The sequence below is a fragment of the Orycteropus afer genome, unplaced genomic scaffold (genome assembly GCF_000298275.1).
Source record: "Orycteropus afer afer isolate SDZICR_OR568_19922 unplaced genomic scaffold, OryAfe1.0 scaffold00081, whole genome shotgun sequence".
In the NCBI taxonomy this organism is placed as follows: Eukaryota; Metazoa; Chordata; class Mammalia; order Tubulidentata; family Orycteropodidae; genus Orycteropus; species Orycteropus afer.
This window is the reverse complement of record NW_006921668.1, coordinates 6,703,487-6,711,111: the sequence shown is the minus strand read 5'-3', so window position 1 is coordinate 6,711,111 and position 7,625 is coordinate 6,703,487.

Here is a 7,625-nt window from a genome sequence, read left to right as displayed (position 1 = left end):
TTCATCAACACAAAGGATGTTTCAAGATCTGTCCTGAAGTACAATGCTGTCAGTGATAGGAAATTATCCAAATGCCTACAAGGAAGACCCGTTAATACGACTATTATTCAAATTTATGCACCAACCACCAAAGCCAAAGATGAGGAAATTGAAGATTTTTATCAACTTCTGCAGTCCGAAATTGATTGAACATGCAATCAGGATGTGTTAATTATCACCAGTGACTGGAATGCAAAAGTTGGAAACAAAGAATAATCACCGGTAGTTGGAAAATTTGACCTTGGTGACAGAAATAATGCTGGAACTCTCATGGTAGAATTTTGCAAGACCAATGACTTATTCATTGCAAACACCTTTTTTCAACAACACACACAGTGGCTGTACACATGGACTTCACCAGATGGAACACACAGGAATCAGATTGACTACATCTGTGGCAAAAGGTGGTGGAAAAGCTCAATATCTTCAGCCAAAACCAGGCCAGGAGCTGATTGTGGAACAGATCATCAACTGCTCATATGCAAGTTCAACTTGAAGTTGAAAACAATTAAAACAGGTCCAAGAGAGCCAAGATATGATCTTGAATATATCCCTCCTGGATTTAGAGATCATCTAAAGAATAGATTTGATGTATTGAACATCAATGACCAAAAACCAGAATTGTGGGAAGATATCAAGAACATTATCTATGAAGAAAGCAAGGGATCACTAAAAAGATGAGAAAAGAAGAGAAGACCAAAATGGATGACAGAAGAGACTCTGAAACTTGTCTTTGAGTGGAGAGTAGCTAAAGCCAATGGAAGAAATGACAAGATAAAAGAGCTGAACAGAAAATTTCAAAGAGCAGCTCGAGCAGACAAAACCAATTACTATAATGAAATGTACAAAGACCTGGAGTCTGAAAACCAAAAGGGAAGAACACATTCAGCATTTCTCAAGCTGAAAGAATTGAGGAAAAAAATTAAGCCTTGAGTTGCAATATTGAAAGTTTCTAAGGGCAAAACACTGAATGATGCAGGGAACATCAGCAGAAGATGGAAGGAAGACACAGAGTCACTGTACCAAAAAGAACTGGTTGATCTTCATCCATTTCAGGAGGTGGCATATGATCTAGAACCAATGGTATTGAAGGAGGTAGTCAAAGCTGCAGTGAGAGAATTGGTGAAGAACAAGGCTCCGGGAATTGACAGAATACCCATTGAGATATTTCAACAATCAGATGCCCCATTGGAGGCACTCACTCAGTTATGCCAAGAGATCTGGAAGACAGCTACCTGGACAACTGACTGGAAGAGATCCATATTTGTACCCATTCTTGTTGCATAAGGCATAAATATTTTTCATCCTAAATTATAGATCTTAGGTTTTCAACAAATATTTGTTAAAAAATAAGTGAATGACTTCAGTAATGTGAAACACTTGGAATAGGCAAATGTATAAGAACATAGTTTTAACAGCAGTTACCAGAGGTGGGAGGGAAGGGAAAGACTGGAATCTTCGATTAGCTAGCATTGAGTTTCTGTGGATGAGGATGGAAAATATGACAGTGGATGGTGGTGATAGTTCCAAAACACAACTGATGAATTCGGCTTCGTTGAATTGTGCAAGTGAAAAACATTTAAATGGCAAATGTTGTGGTACCTATATTTTTATAACAATAAAGTTTGTTTAAATGAATAAATAAAAAGTTTTTATGATTGAAATCTTTCCCAAACCCAGATAAAATATTCTTCACAGATCACTGGGGATGGACCTGTTGTTTTCTTTATCAGAATTTCCTTGAAGTTGAGGTGTCTGTGAAGTATGCTCTCCAGTATCCTTCACATTTGGGGTTTCTGCTTCCTGATCAGGGATATGAAAACAGCTGCAGTATGGTGACAGGGGCATGATAGGGATCCCAGTGGGCCTCTGAAGGAGCCGTGTTTTATGCAAGGGGTGAACCCTGGACTCAGAAGCTCCTGGGTCAGCCAATGGTTTTGATCATGTACTCAGGAGGGAATGATTAAGTGGGAAGCACCAAGGTTAATTTGTTGATTAAAATTATAATTCGGCATTTACATTTTCAGAGTACTTTATAATTGCTAATGAGGTGTTCCTCAAAGTGGGCCTGTGAGGAGGTCAGCATTGTTGTCCCCATTATACAAATGAGGAAACTGAGACAGGAGATGTGAAGTGACTTGCTCAGGTTTGCATAGCAAGTTCACTGAGGAGAAGTCTTTGGCTGAACTTTAAAACATAGCTTTATTCAGTCGGGCTCAGGGGTTCAGGGGTCTTCCACAAGGGGAATTCACTCATCCAGGGACTCTGCTGACCAAATGTGGTTTGATGTGGATCTGAGCTCTTCTAATGAGAAAGGTTCAAGCAGCCCCACTTCTGAAGGATGCCAAGTAAATGTGGTGCTGAAGCCGGGGATGTACTGCTTGGGTCTGTTCTGGGTTGTGATTTTGTGAATTCGTCTCATGAACATTATTCCTGGCTCCCAGGATCTTCACTCCCACTCTCCACAAAGTCTTCCAGGGATCCTTCTCCTACAGAGCCACTCTTTGAGACGAGCTCATGTTCCTGTGAACCCCCACTTTAGCCTCTCATTTAATTAAACAGAATAGCCAAAAAATGTGTTTTTTTTTTTCCCCTCTTTTTACAAGGGAATGAAGCAATTGCTCATCCCTGATCAATGCTTATGGGAGAAGCCCTTCAAAGGCTCATTGAGCCGTGTTGCTGAGGATATTTCTTTCTTTGAGCTCCCTGAGCTGCTGGGCTTACCTTTATTTTTGCATTTATAACTTTATAACAGATACTTTCTCTGCCACTTTCTGGGAAACTTACACCACTTTGTGTCTCCTAAGATCTTGTATCATACCTGTCCAATCATGTTGTTAGTTGCTGTTGAGGCGATTTCCACTCATGGTGACCCCATGTGACAGAGAACTGCCTCATAGGCTTTTCTTTCTTTTTTGATATGGGTCAATGCATTTTTTTTTTTTTTTTCAGTGTTCCCTCCCCTCCCCTCCCACCTCTGGTAACCAACAAAGAAAGTATATATATATACCTTTCCTTGACTTTTTATAATAATGAACTAATACTATATTTGTTTTTCTGTGATTGACTTATTTCACTCAGCATAATGTCTTCCAAGGAGCTCTGGTAGCATAGTGCCTAAGGCACTTGACTGCTAACCAGAAGGCTGGCGGTTCAAACCCACCAGCCACTCCTTGGAAGGAAGGAAGGTTGGGCAATCTTACTTCCGTAGGGTTACTGCCTCGGAAACCCAAGGAGGGGTCGCTATGAGTCGGGGCCGACTGGACGGCATATAACAACAACAACAAATGTCTTCCAAGTTCATCCATCTTATATGGTGTTTTGCAGATTCTACATTATTCTTTAGTGTTGCATAGCATTCTCATAGGGTTTTCTTGATTGTAATTTTTACAGAAGCAGCTTGCCAGCTCTTTCTCCTGAGAAGTGGCTGGTGAGTTCAAACCACTGACCTTTTGGTTAGTAGCCAAGCACTTAACCATCGCACCACCAGGGCTTCTTTGTGATTAAATGTTTGAGAACAACCAAATAAATTCAGGCCACTTTTTGTTTGCTTTATTGTTTAATCAGTGGCCCAATTTTTTGTTTCTTTTCAAGAAGGAGTGGTAGAAGTAGAGTGAGATGGAGGCAAAGGGGAGAAAGGAAAAAGGCACCTGATGTAAAGATGGATAGTGCTAGCAGGTGTAGTACCTTACTTAACTTCATTTGCTTTAATTAATAACTCCATTTGTAGATGAAGAAATAAGAAATGGTAGAGGAAAGAAAGGGAAGAAAATAGATAAACCGAGACTGTACTGGTTGTCTCAGTGCAAATATGTCCAATGTTTATAGATTTAATTTCAATCAAATGAAATTAGCCTCATTGGAAAGATCACCTTTCTACTAGCTAAACACTAAGAAGGCCAATAAGGAAGTTATCTGGAAACAATGTAACTGCTGGTTTCAAGAGATTTGGTTCAAAAACTGGGATAAGTCATTCTGTTTCTTGCCCCCTCTTAGAGCTTCTTGGATTTTTCAGTGTGATTTTTAGTTGCTGGGGCACGGGGTAAGGAATGCCATCCAATTTCTGGTCAGTGCACCCCTTATTTCTCATTCATAATAGCCCAAACCACAGAGACTACACTGAGAATATTTAGCTATCTGTTCTTGAACAATTCTAAATGGATACTTAGTTACAGTTCGGCAGGTGAAGTATTTCAGGGGAAAATCTTTGGTTACTGAGGGTTTGAGCAGATGCCTCATATCAACTGAGGCTGTGTAGTATGAGGTAAATGGTATATTGGCCACTGTGTGTGAATTGTAGTAAGAGATCTGAGTTCTATGCCTAGATCTGCAATTTCCTAACTATGCTGAGAAAATTATTGAACTTCTTTGTGCCTCAGTTTCTTTATTTATAAATTAGGTATAATATTAATTACAACAGAGTAACTGTGACAGCTAAAAGATAAAGTTTTAAAAATAATCATTGAATCAAGTGATATGAAAGAGGAGAGGGGAAACATGAAAAAATAAACAAAAAGGAAAGCTCTTCTTTAGAGAAAAATATAAACTAATAAATGTAGAAGAAATGATAAAATCCAAACATTACAGGTGGTGCAGTGCCTAAAACATTTGACTGCAAACCAGACAGTTGGCAGTTCAAAGCCACCAGCCACTCTGTGGAAGGAAGATGGGCAGTCTACTTCCATAACAATTTACTACCTTGGAAACCCAATGCAGGTCACTGAATCAGAATCGACTTGATGACAGTGGTGTTTTTTTTTTTTTTTTTTTTTTTTAATGTCATAAGGAGCCCTGGTGGTAAAACATTCAACTGGTTGGAGCCCACCAGCTGCTCTGTGAGAGAAAAATGAGGCAGTCTGCTTCTGTAAATATTTCCAAACCCAAACCAAACCCAATATCAACAACTCAACTCATAACATCCTTATAGCACACAGTAGAACTACCCAGTAGGGTTTCCAAGGCTGTAAATCTTTACAGAAGCAGACTGCCTCATCTTTCTCCTGCAGAGCAGCTAATGGGTTTGAATCAATGACTTTTGGATGAGGAGCTGAATACCTTAAACAGCGTGCCACCAGAGCTCCTTCTGTAAATATTTACAGCCTTGGTAATCATCCAGAGCAGTTCTATTCTGTTGTGCTGTTGTTGTTGGGTGCCATGGAGTCAGTTCCACCTCATCTTGACCTTAGGTACAACAGAGTGAAACATTGTCTGGACCTGCGCCATCCCACAATTGTTGCTATTTTTGAGCCTATCATTGCAGGTACTGTGTCAGTCCATTTCATTGTGGGCCTTCCCCTTTTTTGCTACTTTACCAAACTTGATATCCTTTTCCAATGACTGGTTCCTTTTGATAACAAAGCCAAAATATGAGATATGAAGCCTGACCATTCTTGCTTCTAAGGAGCATTCCTTCGGACTGCATTTCTTCCAAGACAGATTTGCTGGTTCTTTTGGCAGTCTGTGGTATTTCCAATATTCTTTCCCAGTACCACAATTCAAATGTATCAATTCTTCCATCTTCCTTATTCATAATCTAGCTATTGCATGCATATTACGCAATTGAAAATACCATGGCTTGGGTCAGGTGCACCTTAGTCTTCAAAGTGATATTTTTGCTTTCTAACACTTTAAAGAGGTCTTTTGCAGCGGAGCTGCCCAGTGTAATATGTTGTCTGGTTTCTTGACTGCTGCTTTCATGGGCATTGATTGTGGATCCAAGTAAAATGATCTTGGACAACTTCAATTTTTTTTCTCCATTTATCATGATGTTGCATATTGATCCAATTGTAATAATTTTTGTTTTCTTTTTGTTGAGGTGTAATCCATACTGAAGGCTATTGCCTTTGCACTTCATCAGTAAGTGCTTCATGTCTTCACTTTCAGCAAGCAAGGTTGTGTCATCTGTATATCACAGTGGTTAATGAGTCTTCTTCCAGTCCTGATGCCACATTCTTCTTCATATAGTCCAGCTTCTCGGATTATTTCCTCAGCATACAGATTGAATATGTATGGTGAAATGATACAGCCCCAATACAAACCTTTCCTGATTTTAAACTTGCAGTATCCCCTTGTTCTGTTTGAATGACTGCCTTTTGGTTTATGTACAAGTTCCCTAAGTGTTCTTGAATTCCCATTCTTTGCAATGGTATCTATAATTTGTTATAATCCACACGGTCAAATGCCTTTGCATAGTCAATAAAACATAGGTAAACATCTTTCTGGTATTCTCTACTTTTATCCAAAAACCACCTGACATCAGCAACGATATCCCTTGTTCTGTATCCCCTTCTGAATCCAGCTTGAATTTCTGGCAGTTCTCTGTCTATGTACTGCTGCAACCATTTTTTGAACTATTTTCAGCATAATTTTACTTGGGTGTAATATTAATTATATTGTTGGATAATTGCCATATTGTATTGGATCACCTTTCTTTGGACTGGACACAAATAATCATCTCTTCCAGTTAGTTGGCCAGGTAGCTGTCTTTCAAATTTCTTGGCATAAATAAGTGAGGACTTCCAGTATTGCATCTGTTTGTTGAAACATCTCAATGGGTACTCTGTCAATTCCTGAAGCCTTTTTTTCTTTTTTTAACCAATGTCTTCAGTGCAGCTTGGATTTCTTCCTTCAATACCATTAATTCTTAATCATATGCTACATCCTGGAATGGCAAATGTTAACCAATTCTTTTTGATACAGCGACTCTGTGTATTCCTTCCATCCTCTTTTGATGCTTCCTGCATTGTTCAATATTTTGTCCAAAGAATCCTTCAATATTGCAACTAGAAGTTTCATTTTTTTCTTCACTTATTTAAGAAATTCCAACCATGTTCTTCCCTTTTGATTTTCTGACTCCAGGTCTTTGCATATTTCATTATAATATTTTACTTTGTCTTCTTGAGCTGCCCTTTGAAATCTTCTGTTCAGCACTTTTCCATCATCATTTCTTCCATTTGCTCTAGCTACTTTCTGTTCTAGAGCAAGTTTCAGAATCTCTTCTGACATCCGTTTTGGTCTTTTCTTTCTTTCTTGTCTTTTTAATGACCTTTTCCTTTTTTCATGTATGTTGTTCTTGATGTCATTCCACAACTCATCTCATCTTCAGTCATTGTTGTTCAATGTGTTAAATTTATTCTTCAAATGGTCTCTAAATTCAGGTGGGATATACTGAAGGTCATATTTTGGCTCACATGGACTTGTCTTCTTTTTATTCACCTTCAATCTGACCTCACATATGAGCAAGTGATGATCTATTCCACACACTCTGTCTTGTAGTGTCACTGTGAGTGAGAATCAACTTGATGGCAGTGGGCTTAGTTTTCTGATTTTTGGAGTGTCATAATTAAGACCCTTGGTGGTACAAATGTTAAGTGCTTGATGCTAACCAAAAGGCTGGCAGTTCAAGCCCACCCAGAGGCTACTCATGGGAAAGACCTGGCGATCTGCTTCTGTAAAGATTACAACCAAGAAAACTCTATGGGTAAGTGCTACTCTGTCACATGGGGTTGCTATGAAGATGAATTGACTTGGTGGCACCCAATAACAATAACAACATCAGGGTTAATTCAGAGAGTATGAGCAATGTA